Source organism: Triturus cristatus, chromosome 7 (genome assembly GCF_964204655.1).
Source record: "Triturus cristatus chromosome 7, aTriCri1.1, whole genome shotgun sequence".
NCBI lineage: Eukaryota > Metazoa > Chordata > Amphibia > Caudata > Salamandridae > Triturus > Triturus cristatus.
Genome location: NC_140590.1, coordinates 1,263,989,313 through 1,264,011,187, shown reverse-complemented (window position 1 = coordinate 1,264,011,187; position 21,875 = coordinate 1,263,989,313).

Here is a 21,875-nt window from a genome sequence, read left to right as displayed (position 1 = left end):
TAGAACACGGACGCGGGCCCGCAACTGCAGGGACACCCTCCGGTTCTACGCCATGGTGAACCCATGGAATTCTTTCTAACACCACTGTCTGGACCAACTGGGCTACCCCACTGGTACTCCCAAGCTGTCCGCGGCCAAGACCAGGCCCTAGGCCACCCAGGTGCCACTGGTCCTTGCCTAATCACAGAGTGGGGGGTAGTAACCCCTGGCACATAGCGGCCATTCTCCACTCTTCCTCTCTGCAAGACTGGACTAGACTGCCACTGGTTCCCCAGCCTAGGGTCTACACCCTCAGGCGGACCAGGAGTCTCAGGGAAGGCTCTCCTCCCCCTACCTCTTCTCCTAGGGTTCCTCCTCCTCTGGCGAGGGGTACATCTAGAACGCCATTCCAACCCAGGGTTTAACCCCTCAGGTTGTACCGGGGGCAGAGGTGGGCTCTCCCACCCTCTGCACCCCCTTCCAGAGCCCTGCTCCCTACCAACTGGGGCGGTACCTCTGGAAGAAGAACTGGTCGGGACGCTGGTTACAGACGTCCCACCCTTCAGGTCAGGCTGATCCTGAACCTGGCCTCCCAACCTCCGGCCTAGAACCTTTGGTGGAATAATTGCCTGGCACTCCAGGACTTCTGGGGATTTCCACTCCATCCCCCTGAGGCTATCAAAGGACACATATGTCGAGCGACTGTCTGTCTGGCGCTGATCTCCCGTCCCCTGTCCACCTGACAGTGCGCGGAGATCCCCCAGAACAGAAGTGGTGCCACCCTGGCCACTACACGGGATCCTAGCCCAACTGGGTAGTCCCTGACCCACAGGCTCTTCCACTGGGGAACTCATCCCCCAATCACTCCTCACACTGGACTCCTGTACCCTCCCTACCGGAGCGGTACTGCCAGACTCTAGAACCACAGGAGCCCTGGTTACAGGTGCTCCAGGTCCTCTACTCACCAGGAGATCTTCCTCAAATGGGCTAACGGGACAGCCTAGGTCCCCAACTTGGTGTTCCCTCATGGAACCATCCAAGTCCTGAGGCAGGGTTTCGTACGTCCGGGGACCCTCGGTCACCCTCTCACTCCTGCTCCACTGAGCCAGGCAGTGAGCCCCTACACCCTCCTCGCTATCCTGGGACCTAGCTGGGCTACACTGAGCCTCTTCCACCACGCTGGGCTGGAAGATACCTGACCCACTACTTTTGGAGTCACTCCCTAATGACTCTAGAGAACCTCTAGCCCTTTCCCAGCGCTCTGCCTCATCCGCAAGGTCAAATGGCTCAGACAATCCACACCCCAACAGGTGTTGGCGCAACCCCGGCACACAACAACTGAGCAGGTGTTCTTTGAGAACCAGATCAAACAGTTTATCAAAATCAGTTTCTGCGGGAATTCTTATCCAATCAGCCAGTGCATCCTCACATTTATCCACAAACTCCTCCCAAGACTGGTGAGACAGTTTCCTACTGCCCCTGAATTTCAACCTTAACTCCTCCTCCTGGGAAACAGGTACCAGGCTGGGGGAACTGGGACTGGGATTTCCTACACTGGAATCTATCTGGCTGCTACCACTGGACTCAACCCTCCCTGGGGAGCCCAGAAAATTAAAACTGCGCGCAGGGGATAGTCTACCCTCCAGAGCTACTTTGCCTCTGGTGGAGGCCCTCTCAGCCTCCTCTACCCTCTCCCGCGCCAAGACCCACTCAGTCTCTCGCTGTTGCTTCCTGGCCTCCAGCTGTGCCATAGCCTGAGCATGCTCTAACCTGAGCTTCTCTAACGCCAGCTGGTGCTTCCTTTCTTTCCTCCTATCTTCCCACTCCTCTGGGGACAGGGAAAGGGATGAGGCGCTGCCTCCTACACTGGACCCAGCAAGGGACGCCCTACCCATGGGGTCCTCACTCTCTACTGGCGTCCAGGTATTGTCATCCTCTACCTCCTCTTCTGAATCTTCAGGGCTCCCCACAGACCCACCACCCTCCAGGTTTGAGGCCCGGGCCCTTTCCATACTGTGCTCAAGATCCCATGGACCCTTTTGCCATAGGACCAGGTGGTCCTGAAGTTCGTACCGAGTGTCGGACTCTCTCTCTGTACAGGACCTGTCTAACTCCTGCCTCTGGCGCCAAGCTAGCTCATAGGGATCACAAGCAGGCTCCATTCTGGCGGACGTTATGGTAAAAAGATCACACAGGGAACCTAGGGGTCTGAGTTTCACACAGGAGCACACAATTCACAAAAAGATTCAGAAAGCTCTCTAACCCAGAGAACTCACACTCACTTGCATAGTGCCACACACCATTCATCCACACACAACCCTCCCCTCGGACTGGTAAGGCAGTTTCTACCACCCCTGATTCCTCAACCTGACCACCATGTGACACAGGTACCAACTCTGGGCGCAGGGCGGGGGACAAATGTACTGGACACTATTACGCTGCCACCACTGGATCCCACCCTCTGGTGAATCCAGAAAACACAATGCACTTAGGGGGGGTGATCTACCCTCCCGAGCTAGGGACACCTACCAATTAAGTCCCCACTGTAGGCCAACCCAAGAAATAGCAAACAGCACAGGGGCAGTTACCTCCTCCAGCTTCTACTGCAGGCCAACCCCAGAAATAACAAACAGCACAGGGGCAGTTACCTCCTCCAGCTTCTACTGCAGGCCAACCCAAGAACCCGCTGTCTGCACAAGGGCTGTTACCTCCTACAGTCTCTGGTTTCTGTCCTTGGCAGGACACTCAACTCAAAGTGCACCAAAACACATTTCCAAAGAAATGACAATTAAAAACAAACTTAAAACAATAATCCCTATACCATGTGATTTATCTAAATGCAGAGTTTTGTAGTGCGGCCAGTTGCCGCTGCGGTACAGCGCAAACGCAAGTCCAAATCCCACCGCTGATCACCAATGTTAGAAATGGGATTTCTGGTTGGCTAGGGCTTGCGCCAAAGCCAGACAGAAACCACCACTCTAGTCAGGGCTGGGGAGTTACACGCCAAAGATAACCCCTGCTCACCCCCTTGGTAGCTTGGCACGAGCAGTCAGGCTTATCCCTGAGGCGATGTGTAAAGCGTTTGCGCGCGCACCCAGCAACAACACCCAAGGCCCACCACAAAGGAAACTCCACACAAGGTATTCTATAAAAATAACCTTTGTATTATACACAACACATTAGATAAAAACACACACTCTACAATGTGCCAACAGGCACGGGCAGAATTTACAAGGGATTATATGTACAGGGGACAGGGCCACATGGACCACTGTCCGGAATTAGCACTTTTTAGAACATAGGAATAATACTGTAGTATAAAATAACATATGTAGCACACAACCAGTAACTACTGGTATCAGGTAAGTACCCCCTACGCAACCCTAACCACCTTAGGAAAATATTGCGCAGGGAATCAGGACCTCACTAGCACCACCTGTACTAGGGAGAAAACAACCACCTAAGTATCACAATACCTGTAGGGGTCTAAGCACATAAACACATGATGCATAACATTCAGAGGTGTAAAGCCAAGCACATGACGCATAAACACATTCAGAGGTGCAGAAAAGGTACAATGGTGCCAAAACTCACATTAGCCACTACTGTGGCAGTCCCTGGGCCAACTGGCCTAGTAGGGGCAAGGACGCCCTGCGTCCAGAGAAGTCAGGGCGCGCCGGCGCAGGCTGCGCAAGCCAGAACACCGAGGCCACAACCTAAACGTTGCAGTTGCCCACTAAGTGCTGGGCAACTGGAGAGATGCGGTGGCACCACTGTGCCTTGTTAAACAAATCTGGCGGGGGGGGTTGGAGCCTCTCCTGGGCTCTAACCACGCAAAATGCCCCCTAGAGCCTCGCAGGCTCCAAACAACTCTGTGGGGCAAGGTGGGAGTGGCCCGCTGCCATCTGGGGCCACTCAATCACAAGAGAAATGCCCCCGTCGTTGGAGCGCCCTGAGCGCTCTGAACATTCATGCCCCCTGAGCCTTCGTGGCTCAAAACACAGTGCCTTTCTTGTGGAGCCTTCAGGCTCTAGATCCAAGAGTGGGGGCCAATGTTGGAGCGGCCCGCTGCCTTCCGGGGCCGCTCTTCTCCGAAAAACAACTGCCCCCGTATGTTGGAGCGCCACTAGCGCTCTCAGCTATAAAGGCCTCTGCGGGGGCGGACGGGCGCTCTCGTGAGTGCAGCCCCCGTCGGAGCAGCCCGCAACTGCTGCGCCGCTGCGGGGGATGGGGGGACAGAGACCACTACCACAGGGAGTCCCGCTTACCTGGGACTCCCGCGTTGCCTCCGCTCTACGCTGGCTCTTCAGGGACCGGCAGCACTCCGATCGGGCAGCCGCGACGCTGCTTGGACGTCTTCGGTGGTGGCGGCGTTTCTTTACTCGGCGCGGGGCTTCCCTCGATCCGGAAGTCCCGCCCACGGAGTCCTTGCCTTCCGGGTCGCGCTGGGCAGCGGCCCGGAGGGAATCCTATGCGCTGCTCGGGCCGCGGCGGTGATTCCCCGGCCGTAAGAGGGGTAGGCTCCCTCAGAATCACCACCACTAAGCGGGGTGGGCACCCGCCGGCTAATTACACAAATAAGCGGGGTGGGCACCCGCCAACGAGCACACCATGCGGGGTGGGCTCCCGCCTTACAACCGGCAAAAGCGGGGGAATCCCTATGTCGGGGTTCCCTTGCAGCTTGTCGTAGAGCCGCGCTACGGGCCAAATTGACGGCGCTCTGCAGGGAAAGCGCCTCTCGGTGCTTGGGCCACAACCAGAGCACTTCTAGCGCTATAAGTGAAATAAAAGCGCTTCCAAGCGCCTAGGGACACAGATAGAGAACTCCCAGCGCTCCAGCCCAAAAAGCACCACAAAGTCCAACAAAGTTCTTCCCTGCATGCAGCAGGGCAGGGGTGGGGGCAAGGCTGGACCCAGAGCCAGCTCACTGGGCCTCCAGGCAGGGAGGTAGTCCAGGTGGCAGTCCTCTGGTCCAGCAGCAGCAGCAGCCCCCCCCCTCAGGTAAGATCCTGGCAGAGAACAGTTTCTGTGGGGACACAGCCCCATTTTTATACAGTCAAACCCTTTGTCTTGGGTTCAGGGTGAGGGGGAAAACCAGTCGCAGCTGGTTGGGGAGCACCCTTGATGTGCTCAGCCCCTCACTCTATTCACTGGCAGGGCTAGGGTCGTCAGTCGCACCACAGGGGGCGGGGCCAGCATTGTGTGTGGAAAACCCTGGCCTATTCAGGACCCAGGTGTACTCCTCCCACCCATCTAGCTGCTGATCTCCCCATTCACCACTGGGTGACTCATCCTGACTCTGGGGAATCCCTAGCCCGTCACATGACATGACCAGCCAATCACGCGACAGACACACTGCACACAGAAGTGCCCACTTCTAGAAGTGGCACTTCCACACTAGGTACATGCACGCCGCACACATCATCGCGCAGCATTCACTCCCACGAGTCCGCACATACCAAACTCGGGCCTGCACACCCCACGCATCAGGAACTACTAGGGACACATACATTCCCCATGCATTCCTATGGGAGGGCAGGCCTATCTCACCACATGCACTCAGAGCACGCACACACTTTACCCTGGGACACAGGGAAAGTGCGCAGAGACCAAACAATTACCACACCAAGTCATCAGTAAAAAGCAAAAAGGTTCAGGGGTGAACCTGCCAGAAGGGCCAAGTCCAACAGGCCTCCCACACAAGTGAGGCACCATTTGTACCGGGAGACCTGGGGGAACGCTGGGTGTTGGTAAATTTGTGTGAGCCCGGTGATGCCACAACTTTCCCACACCAAAATGTATGAAAAAAGTGATTTTTTCAGCTAGAATTGAGGTTTGCAGGGGATTCTGGGTAAGGAAACGTTGGGGGGTCCACGCAAGCCATACCTCCCTGGAAGCTGCTGGGTGTCTAGTTTTCAGAAATGCATGGGTTTGGTAGGTTTCCCTAGATGGCCGCCGAGCACCGGGCCAAAAACCCAAGTGACCCCCTTGCAAAACCAGGTGGTTTAGCGATAGGCCATTTTGATGTCGCCTCACTACGTTTTGGACCCTTGCCTGCCGCGGGTACTTGGGCCTCCCACACAAGTGAGGCACCATTTTTACCGGGAGACCTGGGGGAAGGCTGGGTGGTGGTAAATTTTTGTGAGCCCGGTGATGCCATAACTTTCCCACACCAAAATGTGTGAAAAAAGTGATTTTTTCAGCTAAAATTGAGGTTTGCAGGGGATTCTGGGTAAGGAAACGTTGGGGGATCCACGCAAGCCATACCTCCCTGGAAGCCGCCGGCTGTCTAGTTTTCAGAAATGCATGGGTTTGGTAGGTTTCAATAGATGGCCGCCAAGCACCGGGCCAAAAACCCAAGTGACCCCCCTTGCAAAACCAGGTGGTCTTGCGATAGGCCATTTTGATGTCTCCTCACTACGTTTTGGGCCCTTGCCTGCCGCGGGTACTTGGGCCTCCCACACAAGTGAGGCACCATTTTTACCGGGAGACCTGGGGGAAGGCTGGGTGATGGTAAATTTTTGTGAGCCCGGTGATGCCACAACTTTCCCACACCAAAATGTGTGAAAAAAGTGATTTTTTCAGCTACAATTGAGGATTGCAGGGGATTCTGGGTAAGGAAACGTTGGGGGATCCATGTAAGCAATACCTCCCTGGAAGCCGGCAGGTGTCTAGTTTTCAGAAATGCGTGGGTTTGGTAGGTTTCCCTAGATGGCCGCCAAGCACCGGGCCAAAAACCCAAGTGACCCCCCTTGCAAAACCAGGTGGTCTTGCGATAGGCTATTTTGATGTCTCCTCACTACGTTTTGGGCCCTTGCCTGCCGCGGGTACTTGGGCCTCCCACACAAGTGAGGCACCATTTTTACTGGGAGACCTGGGGGAAGGCTGGGTGGTGGTAAATTTTTGTGAGCCCGGTGATGCCACAACTTTCCCACACCAAAATGTGTGAAAAAAGTGATTTTTTCAGCTAAAATTGAGGTTTGCAGGGGATTCTGGGTAAGGAAACGTTGGGGGATCCACGCAAGCCATACCTCCCTGGAAGCCGCCGGCTGTCTAGTTTTCAGAAATGCATGGGTTTGGTAGGTTTCCCTAGATGGCCGCCAAGCACCGGGCCAAAAACCCAAGTGACCCCCCTTGCAAAACCAGGTGGTCTTGCGATAGGCCATTTTGATGTCTCCTCACTACGTTTTGGGCCCTTGCCTGCCGCGGGTACTTGGGCCTCCCACACAAGTGAGGCACCATTTGTACCGGGAGACCTGGGGGAAGGCTGGGTGGTGGTAAATTTTTGTGAGCCCGGTGATGCCACAACTTTCCCACACCAAAATGTGTGAAAAAAGTGATTTTTTCAGCTAAAATTGAGGTTTGCAGGGGATTCTGGGTAAGGAAACGTTGGGGGATCCATGCAAGCCATACCTCCCTGGAAGCTGCTGGGTGTCTAGTTTTCAGAAATGCATGGGTTTGGTAGGTTTCCCTAGATGGCCGCCGAGCACCGGGCCAAAAACCCAAGTGACCCCCTTGCAAAACCAGGTGGTTTAGCGATAGGCCATTTTGATGTCGCCTCACTACGTTTTGGACCCTTGTCTGCCGCGGGTACTTGGGCCTCCCACACAAGTGAGGCACCATTTTTACCGGGAGACCTGGGAGAATGCTGGGTGGTGGTACATTTGTGTGATCCCGGTGATGCCACAACTTTCCCACACCAAAATGTGTGAAAAAAGTGATTTTTTCAGCTAAAATTGAGGTTTGCAGGGGATTCTGGGTAAGGAAACTTTGTAGGATCCATGCAAGCCATACCTCCCTGGAAGCCGCCGGGTGTCTGGTTTTCAGAAATGCATGGGTTTTGTAGATTTCCCTAGATGGCCGCCGAGCACCGGGCCAAAAACCCAAGTGACCCCCCTTGCAAAACCAGGTGGTTTGGCGATAGGCCATTTTGATGTCGCCTCACAACGTTTTGGGCCCTTGCCTGCCGCGGGTACTTGTGCCTCCCACACAAGTGAGGCACCATTTTTACCGGGAGACCTGGGGGAACGCTGGGTGGTGGTAAATTTGTGTGAACCCGGTGATGCCACAACTTTCCCACACCAAAATGTGTGAAAAAAGTGATTGTTTCAGCTAAAATTGAGGTTTGCAGGGGATTCTGGGTAAGGAAACGTTGGGGGATCCATGCAAGCCATACCTCCATGGAAACCGCCGGGTGTCTAGTTTTCAGAAATGCATGGGTTTGGTAGGTTTCCCTAGATGGCCGCCGAGCACCGGGCCAAAAACCCAAGTGACCCCCCTTGCAAAAGCAGGTGGTTTAGCGATAGGCCATTTTGATGTCCCCTCACTACGTTTTGGGCCCTTGCCTGCCTCGGGTACTTGGGCCTCCCACACAAGTGAGGCCCCATTTTTACAGGGAAACCTGGGGGAATGCTGGGTGGTAGTAAATTTGTGTGAGCCCGGTGATGCCACAACTTTCCCACACCAAAATGTATGAAAGAAGTGATTTTTTCAGCTAAAATTGAGGATTGCAGGGGATTCTGGGTAAGGAAACGTTGGGGGATCAACGCAAGCCATACCTCCCTGGAAGCTGCCGGGTGTCTAGTTTTCAGAAATGCATGGGTTTGGTAGGTTTCCCTAGATGGCCGCCGAGCACCGGGCCAAAAACCCAAGTGACCCCCTTGCAAAACCAGGTGGTTTAGCGATAGGCCATTTTGATGTCGCCTCACTACGTTTTGGGCCCTTGCCTGCCGCGGGTACTTGGGCCTCCCACACAAGTGAGGCACCATTTTTACTGGGAGGACTGGGGGAACGCTGGGTGGTGGTAAATTTGTGTGAGCCCGGTGATGCCACAACTTTCCCACACCAAAATGTGTGAAAAAAGTGATTTTTTCAGCTAGAATTGAGGTTTGCAGGGGATTCTGGGTAAGGAAACGTTGGGGGATCCACGCAAGCCATACCTCCCTGGACGCCGCCGGGTGTCTAGTTTTCAGAAATGCATGGGTTTGGTAAGTTTCCCTAGATGACCGCCGAGCACCGGGCCAAAAACCCAAGTGACCCCCCTTGCAAAACCAAGTGGTTTTGCGATAGGCCATTTTGATGTCGCCTCACTACGTTTTGGGCCCTTGCCTGCCGCGGGTACTTGGGCCTCCCACACAAGTGAGCTACCATTTTTACCGGGAGACCTGGGGGAATGCTGGGTGGTGGTAAATTTGTGTGAGCCCGGTGATGCCACAACTTTCCCACACCAAAATGTGTGAAAAAGTGATTTTTTCAGCTAAAATTGAGGTTTGCAGGGGATTCTGGGTAAGGAAACGTTGGGGGATCCACGCAAGCCATACCTCCCTGGAAGCCGCCGGGTGTCTAGTTTTCAGAAATGCATGGGTTTGTTAGGTTTCCCTAGATGGCCGCTGAGCACCGGGCCAAAAATCCAAGTGACCCCCCTTGCAAAACCAGGTGGTTTTGCGATAGACCATTTTGATGTCGCCTCACTGCGTTTTGGACCCTTGCCTGCCGCGGGTACTTGGGCCTCCCACACAAGTGAGGCACCATTTTTACCGGGAGACCTGGGAGAATGCTGGGTGGTGGTAAAGTTGTGTGATCCCGGTGATGCCACAACTTTCCCACACCAAAATGTGTGAAAAAAGTGATTTTTTTCAGCTAAAATTGACGTTTGCAGGGGGTTCTGGGTAAGGAAACGTTGGAGGATCCATACAAGCCATACCTCCCTGGAAGCCGCCGGGTGTCTAGTTTTCAGAAATGCATGGGTTTGGTAGGTTTCCCTAGATGGCAGCCGAGCACCGGGCCAAAAACCCAAGTGACCCCCCTTGCAAAACCAGGTGGTTTTGCGATAGGCCATTTTGATGTCGCCTCACTACGTTTTGGGCCCTTGCCTGCCACGGGTACTTGGGCCTCCCACACAAGTGAGGCACCATTTTTACCGGGAGACTTGGGGGAAGGCTGGGTGGTGGTAAATTTGTGTGAGCCCGGTGATGCCACAACTTTCCCACACCAAAATGTGTGAAAAAAGTGATTTTTTCAGCTAAAGTTGAGGTTTGCAGGGGATTCTGGGTAAGGACACGTTGGGGGATCCACACAAGCCATACCTCCCTGGAAGCCGCCGGGTTTCTAGTTTTCAGAAATGCATGGGTTTGGTAAGTTTCCCTAGATGGCGGCCGAGCACCGGGCTGAAAACCCAAGTGACCCCCTTTGCAAAACCAGGTGGTTTGGCGATAGGCCATTTTGATGTTGCCTCACTACGTTTTGGGCCCTTGCCTGCCGCGGGTACTTGGGCCTCTCACACAAGTGAGGCACTATTTTTACCGGGAGACCTGGGGGAACGCTGGGTGGTGGTAAATTTGTGTGAGCCCAGTGATGCCACAGCTTTCCCACACGAAAATGTGTGAAAAAAGTGATATTTTCAGCTAAAATTGAGGTTTGCAGGGGATTCTGGGTAAGGAAACGTTGGGGGATCCACGCAAGCCATACCTCCCTGGACGCCGCCGGGTGTCTAGTTTTCAGAAATGCATGGGTTAGGTAGGTTTCCCTAGATGACCGCCGAGCACCGGGCCAAAAACCCAAGTGACCCCCCTTGCAAAACCAGGTGGTTTTGCGATAGGCCATTTTGATGTCGCCTCACTACGTTTTGGGCCCTTGCCTGCCGCGGGTACTTGGGCCTCCCACACAAGTGAGGCACCATTTTTCCCAGGAGACCTGGGGGAACTCTGGGTGGTGGTAAATTTGTGTGAGCCCGGTGATGCCACATCTTTCCCACACCAAAATGTGTGAAAAAATGTGATTTTTTCAGCTAAAATTGAGATTTGCAGGGGATTCTGGGTAAGGAAACATTGGGAGATCCACGCAAGCCATACCTCCCTGGAAGCCGCCGGGTGTCTAGTTTTCATAAATGCGTGGGTTTGTTAGGTTTCCCTAGATGGCCGCCGAGCACCGGGACGAAAACCCAAGTGACCCCCTTGCAAAACCAGGTGGTTTAGCGATAGGCCATTTTGATGTCGCCTCACTACGTTTTAGGCCCTTGCCTGCCGCGGGTACTTTGGCTTCCCACACAAGTGAGGCACCATTTTTACCGGGAGGACTGGGGGAACGCTGGGTGGTGGTAAATTTGTGTGAGCCCGGTGATGCCACAACTTTCCCACACCAAAATGTGTGAAAAAAGTGATTTTTTCAGCTAAAATTGAGGTTTGCAGGGGATTCTGGGTAAGGAAACGTTGGGGGATCCACGCAAGCCATACCTCCCTGGACGCCGCCGGGTGTCTTGTTTTCAGAAATGCATGGGTTTGGTAGGTTTCCCTAGATGACCGCCGAGCACCGGGCCAAAAACCCAAGTGACCCCCCTTGCAAAACCAAGTGGTTTTTCGATAGGCCATTTTGATGTCGCCTCACTACGTTTTGGGCCCTTGCCTGCCGCGGGTACTTGGGCCTCCCACACAAGTGAGGCACCATTTTTACCGGGAGACCTGGGGGAACGCTGGGTGGTGGTAAATTTGTGTGAGCCCAGTGATGCCACATCTTTCCCACACCAAAATGTGTGAAAAAATGTGATTTTTTTCAGCTAAAATTGAGATTTGCAGGGGATTCTGGGTAAGGAAACGTTGGGAGATCCACGCAAGCCATACCTCCCTGGAAGCCGCCGGGTGTCTAGTTTTCAGAAATGCATGGGTTTGGTAGGTTTCCCTAGATGGCCGCCGAGCACCGGGCCAAAAACCCAAGTGACCCCCCCTTGCAAAACCAGGTGGTTTAGCGATAGGCCATTATGATGTCGCCTCACTACGTTTTGGGCCCTTGCCTGCCACGGGTACTTGGGCCTCCCACACAAGTTTAGGGACCATTTTTACCGGGAGACCTGGGGGAACGCTGGGTGGTGGTAAATTTGTGTGAGCCCGGTGATGCCACAACTTTCCCACACCAAAATGTGTGAAAAGGTGATTTTTTCAGCTAAAATTGAGGTTTGCAGGGGATTCTGGGTAAGGAAACGTTGGGGGATCCACGCAAGCCATACCTCCCTGGAAGCCGCCGGGTGTCTAGTTTTCAGAAATGTGTGGGTTTGTTAGGTTTCCCTAGATGGCCGCCGAGCACCGGGCCAAAAATCCAAGTGACCCCCCTTGCAAAACCAGGTGGTTTTGCGATAGACCATTTTGATGTCGCCTCACTGCGTTTTGGACCCTTGCCTGCCGCGGGTACTTGGGCCTCCCACACAAGTGAGGCACCATTTTTACCGGGAGACCTGGGAGAATGCTGGGTGGTGGTAAATTTGTGTGATCCCGGTGATGCCACAACTTTCCCACACCAAAATGTGTGAAAAAAGTGATTTTTTTCAGCTAAAATTGACGTTTGCAGGGGGTTCTGGGTAAGGAAACGTTGGAGGATCCATGCAAGCCATACCTCCCTGGAAGCCGCCGGGTGTCTAGTTTTCAGAAATGCATGGGTTTGGTAGGTTTCCCTAGATGGCAGCCGAGCACCGGGCCAAAAACCCAAGTGACCCCCCTTGCAAAACCAGGTGGTTTAGCGATAGGCCATTTTGATGTCGCCTCACTACGTTTTGGGCCCTTGCCTGCCACGGGTACTTGGGCCACCCACACAAGTGAGGCCCCATTTTTACCGTGAAACCTGGGGGAACGCTGGGTGGTGGTAAATTTGTGTGAGCCCGGTGATGCCACATCTTTCCCACACCAAAATGTGTGAAAAAAGTGATTTTTTTCAGCTAAAATTGAGGTTTGCAGGGGATTCTGGATAAGGAAACGTTGGGGGATCCACGCAAGCCATACCTCCCTGGAAGCCGCCGGGTGTCTAGTTTTCAGAAATGCATGGGTTTGGTAGGTTTCCCTAGATGGCCGCCGAGCACCGGGCTGAAAACCCAAGTGACCCCCCTTGCAAAACCAGGTGGTTTGGCGATAGGCCATTTTGATGTCGCCTCACTACGTTTTGGGCCCTTGCCTGCCGCGGGTACTTGGGCCTCCCACACAAGTGAGGCACCATTTTTACTGGGAGACCTGGGGGAACGCTGGGTGGTGGTAAATTTGTGTGAGCCCAGTGATGCCACAGCTTTCCCACACGAAAATGTGTGAAAAAAGTGATATTTTCAGCTAAAATTGAGGTTTGCAGGGGATTCTGGGTAAGGAAACGTTGGGGGATCCACGCAAGCCATACCTCCCTGGACGCTGCCGGGTGTCTAGTTTTCAGAAATGCATGGGTTAGGTAGGTTTCCCTAGATGACCGCCGAGCACCGGGCCAAAAACCCAAGTGACCCCCCTTGCAAAACAAGGTGTTTTTGCGATAGGCCATTTTGATGTCGCCTCACTACGTTTTGGGCCCTTGCCTGCCGCGGGTACTTGGGCCTCCCACACAAGTGAGGCACCATTTTTACCGGGAGACCTGGGGGAATGATGGGTGGTGGTAAATTTGTGTGAGCCCGGTGAGGCCACAACTTTCCCACACCAAAATGTGTGAAAAAAGTGATTTTTTCAGCTAAAATTGAGGTTTGCAGGGGATTCTGGGTAAGGAAACGTTGGAGGATCCATGCAAGCCATACCTCCCTGGAAGCCGCCGGGTGTCTAGTTTTCAGAAATGCATGGGTTTGGTAGGTTTCCCTAGATGGCCGCCGAGCACCGGGCCAAAAACCCAAGTGACCCCCGTTGCAAAACCAGGTGGTGTGGCGATAGGCCATTTTGATATTGCCTCACTATGTTTTGGGCCCTTGCCTGCCGCGGGTACTTGGGCCTCCCACACAAGTGAGGCACCATTTTTACCGGGAAACCTGGGGGAAGGCTGGGTGGTGGTAAATTTGTGTGAGCCCGGTGATACCACAACTTTCCCACACCAAAATGTGTGAAAAAAGTGATTTTTTCATCTAAAATTGAGGTTTGCAGGGGATTCTGGGTAAGGAAACGTTGGGGGATCCACGTAAGCAATACCTCCCTGGAAGTCGCCGGGTGTCTAGTTTTCAGAAATGTGTGGGTTTGGTAGGTTTCCCTAGATGGCCGCCGAGCACCGGGCCAAAAACCCAAGTGACCCCCCCTTGCAAAACCAGGTGGTTTTGCGATAGGCCATTTTGATGTCTCCTCACTACGTTTTGGGCCCTTGCCTGCCGCGGATATTTGGGCATCCCACACAAGTGAGGCACCATTTTTACCGGGAGACCTGGGGGAAGGCTGGGTGGTGGTAAATTTGTGTGAGCCCGGTGATGCCACAACTTTCCCACACCAAAATGTGTGAAAAAAGTGATTTTTTTTCTGCTAAAATTGAGGTTTGCAGGGGATTCTGGGTAAGGAAACGTTGGGGGATCCACGCAAGCCATACCTCCCTGGAAGCCGCCGGGTGTCTAGTTTTCAGAAATGCATGGGTTTGGTAGGTTTCCCTAGATGGCCGACGAGCACCGGGCCGAAAACCCAAGTGACCCCCTTGCAAAACCAGGTGGTTTAGCGATAGGCCATTTTGATGTCGCCTCACTACGTTTTGGGCCCTTGCCTGCCGCGGGTACTTGGGCCTCCCACTCAAGTGAGGTACCATTTTTACCGGGAGACCTGGGGGAACGCTGGGTGGTGGTAAATTTGTGTGAGCCCGGTGATGCCACATCTTTCCCACACCAAAATGTGTGAAAAAATGTGATTTTTTCAGCTAAAATTGAGATTTGCAGGGGATTCTGGGTAAGGAAACGTTGGGAGATCCACGCAAGCCATACCTCCCTGGAAGCCGCCGGGTGTCTAGTTTTCAGAAATGCGTGGGTTTGGTAGGTTTCCCTAGATGGCCGCCGAGCACCGGGCCAAAAACCCAAGTGACCCCCCCTTGCAAAACCAGGTGGTTTAGCGATAGGCCATTATGATGTCGCCTCACTACGTTTTGGGCCCTTGCCTGCCGCGGGTACTTGGGCCTCCCACACAAGTGAGGCACCATTTTTACCGGGAGACCTGGGGGAATGCTGGGTGGTGGTAAATTTGTGTGAGCCCGGTGATGCCACAACTTTCCCACACCAAAATGTGTGAAAAAGTGATTTTTTCAGATAAAATTGAGGTTTGCAGGGGATTCTGGGTAAGGAAACGTTGGGGGATCCACGCAAGCCATACCTCCCTGGAAGCCGCCGGGTGTCTAGTTTTAAGAAATGTGTGGGTTTGTTAGGTTTCCCTAGATGGCCGCCGAGCACCGGGCCAAAAATCCAAGTGACCCCCCTTGCAAAACCAGGTGGTTTTGCGATAGACCATTTTGATGTCGCCTCACTACGTTTTGGACCCTTGCCTGCCGCGGGTACTTGGGCCTCCCACACAAGTGAGGCACCATTTTTACCGGGAGACCTGGGGGAATGCTGGATGGTGGTAAATTTGTGTGAGCCCGGTGATGCCACAACTTTCCCACACCAAAATGTATGAAAAAAGTGATTTTTGCAGCTAAAATTGAGGTTTGCAGGGGATTCTGGGTAAGGAAACGTTGGGGGATCCACGCAAGCCATACCTCCCTGGAAGCCGCCGGGTGTCTAGTTTTCAGAAATGCATGGGTTTGGTAGGTTTCCCTAGATGGCCGCCGAGCACCGGGCCAAAAACCCAAGTGACCTCTTGCAAAACCAGGTGGTTTAGCGATAGGCCGTTTTGATGTCGCCTCACTACGTTTTGGACCCTTGCCTGCCGCGGGTACTTGGGCCTCCCACACAAGTGAGGCACCATTTTTACCGAGAGACCTGGGAGAATGCTGGGTGGTGGTAAATTTGTGTGATCCCGGTGATGCCACAACTTTCCCACACCAAAATGTGTGAAAAAAGTGATTTTTTCAGGTAAAATTGAGGTTTGCAGGGGATTCTGGGTAAGGAAACTTTGGAGGATCCACGCAAGCCATACCTCCCTGGAAGCCGCCGGGTGTCTAGTTTTCAGAAATGCATGGGTTTGGTACGTTTCCCTAGATGGCCGCCGAGCACCGGGCCAAAAACCCAAGTGACCCCCGTTGCAAAACCAGGTGGTTTGGCGATAGGCCATTTTGATATTGCCTCACTATGTTTTGGGCCCTTGCCTGCCGCGGGTACTTGGGCCACCCACACAAGTGAGGCACCATTTTTACTGGGAGACCTGGGGGAAGGCTGGGTGGTGGTAAATTTGTGTGAGCCCGGTGATACCACAACTTTCCCACACCAAAATGTGTGAAAAAAGTGATTTTTTTAGCTAAAATTGAGGTTTGCAGGGGATTCTGGGTAAGGAAACGTTGGGGGATCCACGTAAGCAATACCTCCCTGGAAGCCGCCGGGTGTCTAGTTTTCAGAAATGCATGGGTTTGGTAGGTTTCCCTAGATGGCCGCCGAGCACCGGGCCAAAAACCCAAGTGACCCCCCTTGCAAAACCAGGTGGTTTTGCGATAGGCCATTTTGACGTCTCCTCACTACGTTTTGGGCCCTTGCCTGCCGCGGGTATTTGGGCCTCCCACACAAGTGAGGCACCATTTTTACCGGGAGACCTGGGGGAAGGCTGGGTGGTGGTAAATTTGTGTGAGCCCGGTGATGCCACAACTTTCCCACACCAAAATGTGTGAAAAAAGTGATTTTTTTTCTGCTAATATTGAGGTTTGCAGGGGATTCTGGGTAAGGAAACGTTGGGGGATCCACGCAAGCCATACCTCCCTGGAAGCCGCCGGGTGTCTAGTTTTCAGAAATGCATGGGTTTGGTAGGTTTCCCTAGATGGCCGCCGAGCACCGGGCCAAAAACCCAAGTGACCCCCCCCCTTGCAAAACCAGGTGGTTTAGCGATAGGCCATTCTGATGTCGCCTCACTACGTTTTGGGCCCTTGCCTGCCGCAGGTACTTGTGCCTCCCACACAAGTGAGGCACCATTTTTACCGGGAGACCTGGGGGAACGCTGGGTGGTGGTATATTTGTGTGAGCCCGGTGATGCCACAACTTTCCCACACCAAAATATGTGAAAAAAATGATTTTTTCAGCTAAAATTGAGGTTTGCAGGGGATTCTGGGTAAGGAAACGTTGGGGGATCCACGCAAGCCATACCTCCCTGGAAGCCGCCGGGTGTCTAGTTTTCAGAAATGCATGGGTTTGGTAGGTTTCCCTAGATGGCCGCCGAGCACCGGGCCGAAAACCCAAGTGACCCCCTTGCAAAACCAGGTGGTTTAGCGATAGGCCATTTTGATGTCGCCTCACTACGTTTTGGGCCCTTGCCTGCCGCGGGTACTTGGGCCTCCCACACAAGTGAGGCACCATTTTTACCGGGAGGACTGGGGGAACGCTGGGTGGTGGTAAATTTGTGTGAGCCCGGTGATGCCACAACTTTCCCACACCAAAATGTGTGAAAAAATGTGATTTTTTCAGCTAAAATTGAGGTTTGCAGGGGATTCTGGGTAAGGAAACGTTGGGAGATCCACGCAAGCCATACCTCCCTGGAAGCCGCCGGGTGTCTACTTTTCAGAAATGCGTGGGTTTGGTAGGTTTCCCTAGATGGCCGCCGAGCACCGGGCCAAAAACCCAAGTGACCCCCCCTTGCAAAATCAGGTGGTTTAGCGATAGGCCATTATGATGTCGCCTCACTTTGTTTTGGGCCCTTGCCTGCCGCGTGTACTTGGGCCTCCCACAAAAGTGAGGCACCATTTTTACCGGGAGACCTGGGGGAACGCTGGGTGGTGGTAAATTTGTGTGAGCCCGGTGATGCCACAACTTTCCCACACCAAAATGTGTGAAAAAGTGATTTTTTCAGCTAAAATTGAGGTTTGCAGGGGATTCTGGGTAAGGAAACGTTCGGGGATCAACGCAAGCCATACCTCCCTGGAAGCCGCCGGGTGTCTAGTTTTCAGAAATGTGTGGGTTTGTTAGGTTTCCCTAGATGGCCGCCGAGCACCGGGCCAAAAATCCAAGTGACCCCCCTTGCAAAACCAGGTGGTTTTGCGATAGACCATTTTGATGTCGCCTCACTACGTTTTGGACCCTTGCCTGCCGCGGGTACTTGGGCCTCCCTCACAAGTGAGGCACCATTTTTACCGGGAGACCTGGGGGAATGCTGGGTGGTGGTAAATTTGTGTGATCCCGGTGATGCCACAACTTTCCCACACCAACATGTGTGACAAAAGTGATTTTTTTCAGCTAAAATTGAGGTTTGCAGGGGGTTCTGGGTAAGGAAACGTTGGAGGATCCATGCAAGCCATACCTCCCTGGAAGCCGCCAGGTGTCTAGTTTTCAGAAATGCATGGGTTTGGTAGGTTTCCCTAGATGGCCACGGAGCACCGGGCCAAAAACCCAAGTGACCCCCCTTGCAAAACCAGGTGGTTTTGCGATAGGCCATTTTGATGTCGCCTCACTACGTTTTGGGCCCTTGCCTGCCACAAGTACTTGGGCCTCCCACACAAGTGAGGCACCATTTTTACCGGGAGGCCTGGGGGAAGGCTGGGTGGTGGTAAATTTGTGTGAGCCCGGTGATGCCACAACTTTCCCACACCAAAATGTGTGAAAAAAAGTGATTTTTTCAGCTAAAATTGAGGTTTGCAGGGGATTCTGGGTAAGGAAACGTTGGGGGATCCACACAAGCCATACCTCCCTGGAAGCCGCCGGGTTTCTAGTTTTCAGAAATGCATGGGTTTGGTAGGTTTCCCTTGATGGCCGCCGAGCACCGGGCCAAAAACCCAAGTGACCCCCCTTGCAAAACCAGGTGGTTTAGCGATAGGCCATTTTGATGTCGCCTCACTACGTTTTGGGCCCTTGCCTGCCGCGGGTACTTGGGCCACCCACACAAGTGAGGCACCATTTTTACCGGGAAACCTGGGGGAACGCTGGGTGGTGGTAAATTTGTGTGAGCCCGGTGATGCCACATCTTTCCCACACCAAAATGTGTGAAAAAAAGTGATTTTTTTCAGCTAAAATTGAGGTTTGCAGGGGATTCTGGGTAAGGAAACGTTGGGGGATCCACGCAAGCCATACCTCCCTGGAAGCCGCCGGGTGTCTAGTTTTTAGAAATGCATGGGTTTGGTAGGTTTCCCTAGATGGCCGCCGAGCACCGGGCTGAAAACCCAAGTGACCCCCGTTGCAAAACCAGGTCGTTTGGCGATAGGCCATTTTGATGTCGCCTCACTACGTTTTGGGCCCTTGCCTGCCGCGGGTACTTGGGCCTCCCACACAAGTGAGGCACCATTTTTACCGAGAGACCTGGGGGAACGCTGGGTGGTGGTAAATTTGTGTGAGCCCGGTGATGCCACAGCTTTCCCACATGAAAATGTGTGAAAAAAGTGATATTTTCAGCTAAAATTGAGGTTTGCAGGGGATTCTGGGTAAGGAAACGTTGGGGGATCCACGCAAGCCCTACCTCCCTGGAAGCCGCCAGGTGTCTAGTTTTCCGAAATGCATGGGTTTGGTAGGTTTCCCTAGATGGCCGCCGAGCACTGGGCCGAAAACCCAAGTGACCCCCTTGCAAAACCAGGTGGTTTAGCGATAGGCCATTTTGATGTCGCCTCACTACGTTTTGGACCCTTGCCTGCCGCGGGTACTTGGGCCTCCCACACAAGTGAGGCACCATTTTTACCGGGAGACCTGGGGAATTGCTGGATGGTGGTAAATTTGTGTGAGCCCGGTGATGCCACAACTTTCCCACACCAAAATGTATGAAAAAAAGTGATTTTTGCAGCTAAAATTGAGGTTTGCAGGGGATTCTGGGTAAGGAAACGTTGGGGGATCCACGCAAGCCATACCTCCCTGGAAGCTGCCGGGTGTCTAGTTTTCAGAAATGCATGGGTTTGGTAGGTTTCCCTAGATGGCCGCCGAGCACCGGGCCAAAAACCCAAGTGACCTCTTGCAAAACCAGGTGGTTTAGCGATAGGCCGTTTTGATGTCGCCTCACTACGTTTTGGACCCTTGCCTGCCGCGGGTACTTGGGCCTCCCACACAAGTGAGGCACCATTTTTACCGGGAGACCTGGGAGAATGCTGGGTGGTGGTAAATTTGTGTGATCCCGGTGATGCCACAACTTTCCCACACCAAAATGTGTGAAAAAAGTGATTTTTTTCAGCTAAAATTGAGGTTTGCAGGGGATTCTGGGTAAGGAAACTTTGGAGGATCCACGCAAGCCATACCTCCCTGGAAGCCGCCGGGTGTCTAGTTTTCAGAAATGCATGGGTTTGGTACGTTTCCCTAGATGGCCGCCGAGCACCGGGCCAAAAACCCAAGTGACCCCCGTTGCAAAACCAGGTGGTTTGGCGATAGGCCATTTTGATATTGCCTCACTATGTTTTGGGCCCTTGCCTGCCGTGGGTACTTGGGCCACCCACACAAGTGAGGCACCATTTTTACCGGGAGACCTGGGGGAAGGCTGGGTGGTGGTAAATTTGTGTGAGCCCGGTGATACCACAACTTTCCCACACCAAAATGTGTGAAAAAAGTGATTTTTTTAGCTAAAATTGAGGTTTGCAGGGGATTCTGGGTAAGGAAACGTTGGGGGATCCACGTAAGCAATACCTCCCTGGAAGCCGCCGGGTGTCTAGTTTTCAGAAATGCGTGGGTTTGGTAGGTTTCCCTAGATGGCCGCCGAGCACCGGGCCAAAAACCCAAGTGACCCCCCTTGCAAAACCAGGTGGTTTTGCGATAGGCCATTTTGACGTCTCCTCACTACGTTTTGGGCCCTTGCCTGCCGCGGGTATTTGGGCCTCCCACACAAGTGAGGCACCATTTTTACCGGGAGACCTGGGGGAAGGCTGGGTGGTGGTAAATTTGTGTGAGCCCGGTGATGCCACAACTTTCCCACACCAAAATGTCTGAAAAAAGTGATTTTTTTTCTGCTAAAATTGAGGTTTGCAGGGGATTCTGGGTAAGGAAACGTTGGGGGATCCACGCAAGCCATACCTCCCTGGAAGCCGCCGGGTGTCTAGTTTTCAGAAATGCATGGGTTTGGTAGGTTTCCCTAGATGGCCGCCGAGCACCGGGCCAAAAACCCAAGTGACCCCCCCCTTGCAAAACCAGGTGGTTTAGCGATAGGCCATTCTGATGTCGCCTCACTACGTTTTGGGCCCTTGCCTGCCGCAGGTACTTGTGCCTCCCACACAAGTGAGGCACCATTTTTACCGGGAGACCTGGGGGAACGCTGGGTGGTGGTATATTTGTGTGAGCCCGGTGATGCCACAACTTTCCCACACCAAAATGTGTGAAAAAAATGATTTTTTCAGCTAAAATTGAGGTTTGCAGGGGATTCTGGGTAAGGAAACGTTGGGGGATCCACGCAAGCCATACCTCCCTGGAAGCCGCCGGGTGTCTAGTTTTCAGAAATGCATGGGTTTGGTAGGTTTCCCTAGATGGCCGCCGAGCACCGGGCCGAAAACCCAAGTGACCCCCTTGCAAAACCAGGTGGTTTAGCGATAGGCCATTTTGATGCCGCCTCACTACGTTTTGGGCCCTTGCCTGCCGCGGGTACTTGGGCCACCCACACAAGTGAGGCACCATTTTTACCGGGAGGACTGGGGGAACGCTGGGTGGTGGTAAATTTGTGTGAGCCCGGTGATGCCACAACTTTCCCACACCAAAATGTGTGAAAAAATGTGATTTTTTCAGCTAAAATTGAGGTTTGCAGGGGATTCTGGGTAAGGAAACGTTGGGAGATCCACGCAAGCCATACCTCCCTGGAAGCCGCCGGGTGTCTACTTTTCAGAAATGTGTGGGTTTGGTAGGTTTCCCTAGATGGCCGCCGAGCACCGGGCCAAAAACCCAAGTGACCCCCCCTTGCAAAATCAGGTGGTTTAGCGATAGGCCATTATGATGTCGCCTCACTTTGTTTTGGGCCCTTGCCTGCCGCGTGTACTTGGGCCTCCCACAAAAGTGAGGCACCATTTTTACCGGGAGACCTGGGGGAACGCTGGGTGGTGGTAAATTTGTGTGAGCCCGGTGATGCCACAACTTTCCCACACCAAAATGTGTGAAAAAGTGATTTTTTCAGCTAAAATTGAGGTTT